We start from the raw sequence: 1,852 nt of genomic DNA on the forward strand, positions 1-1,852 counted from the left end.
TCTACTAGAGAGATGTTAATTGTGATGGTGAAACATGTTATTGCACGGTGTGGTGCATGGCAGGTTTGACATTCTTTGTTTCACCGAGGACTGCAGCCTTGTGTGAACCTAGGGGCTTCACAAGTTCTGACAGGAGGGTGTTTACGACCCCCTGCATATGAAACCATTAACGGTTTATTTGCTGGACTTGGATTTTCCTTGACTGGGGCTTTGCCTCGATTGTCAACTGAAGGACCGAGGCGATCCGCCATTGTTATCTTAAACTTGGACAAATCCGGGCTAACCCATGGTTTTACTGCTAATGTAGTAGATGGGCCTGGAACAAATGCTTGCGGCGTTTTCGGCATCCAAACTTTACGATTCTTCGGTGGCTTTTCAGACACCGTCTCTTTCTTGATTCCTTGGGCTTGTTGACGAAGAGCACGAGCATGGGTGGCCTTCGCTTTATGCCTTTGTATCCGTTCCTTAAGGGTTGAACGGGCCATTTTGACGAGAGTCCACTCCTCCATCGTAAGTTGTGCAGAAATATGATTATCTTGCCGTTGAGGCAACTGAATCATTTTCTACCTTCTTGACTCTAGGTCCATATAGTAATAGACCCCATCGGTTTGTTGCATGGCTTTAGCCAATTGTCGAGCACGGCGCTGGCGCTGTCTCTGACGAGCTCTCTTCGTCAGTACCGGCGAGCTATTCATCATCGACTCCTGAATGGGTGTGGAGTCGTTCGGAGCAGAGATGTTGCAGGTAAATTCTTTAGCAACATCTGGGCAAGAACCTTCACCTGCGGTCTTCATTGACACTGCAGACTTGAGCTTTTTTCCAGGAGATGAAACTTTCCTACATTTGCGGGGTGAGGAAAGTTTTAATGATGAGGATGACAAGTACTCCTCAAATTTCTCCTGATCGAATTCGTATTCGATCTCTTCGTTGACAACGATCTTAATCGGTTGTGACACCGCGGCCTCGGCAGCGAGGCCGCTGGCTCCCACTGTGGTCGCCAGCTTGTTTGAGTCAAAAGCCGGTTCTGTTGAGGAATTCATTATAACTTTGTTTGATTACAACAAATTCGAAAGAATAATCTTTTTATAAGACTTTTTCTACACAACAAAATAAAAATTACAACTCTTGAGAAACAAACACAAAAATCGTCTATCGATCTTTGTTTTCATGGGACTTTGCCTGTGCCGGGAACTCTTTAGTTCGTGGACCGCCGAATCACAGATCGTGAAGGGGGTTTACTGATTCTGACTTCGTTTATCAAAGTGAGAAATTGAAACGATATCTCATCGAAGTAAGATAGTCGTTCTTCTTAAAATCAAGTCAAAGCTTAATTTCAAGGCGTTGTATGAAAACTCAAATTTGCTCTCTCTGCTCTGGAATGCTCAAAAATATGCTCGATCCTTGTCAGAAGTGACCCTAGGGGGTATTTATAACCTCAGGGGTCTGCAACTGAAAAAACTCAACAAATGACGATATTAGTACGGCGAGACAGTGTTTACTGTCTCGCTGGGCGAGACAGTGTTTGCTGTCTCGACCCGCGAGACAGTAAATACTGTCTCAGAAATAGTAACCGCAGGCAATTTTCGTTTTAACTACATTTTCACGTTTCAAACTCCGTTATTTTGGTAGTTATTCACGTGATTTTCGCCCACGATGTTTCCCATGTCCCTTGGCAGTTAATGGACACGTGTAGGGCAGTTATAAAGATAGTTTTGACCATTTCAACACTGTCTCACTGGCGAGACAGCAAAGCCTGTCTCGCTGGAGAGACAGCAAAGCCTGTCTCGCTGGAGAGACAGCAAAGCCTGTCTCGCTGGCGAGACAGCAAAGCCTGTCTCGCTGGCGAGACAGT

This window comes from Asparagus officinalis, chromosome 1, assembly GCF_001876935.1.
Source record: "Asparagus officinalis chromosome 1, Aspof.V1, whole genome shotgun sequence".
Taxonomy (NCBI): Eukaryota; Viridiplantae; Streptophyta; class Magnoliopsida; order Asparagales; family Asparagaceae; genus Asparagus; species Asparagus officinalis.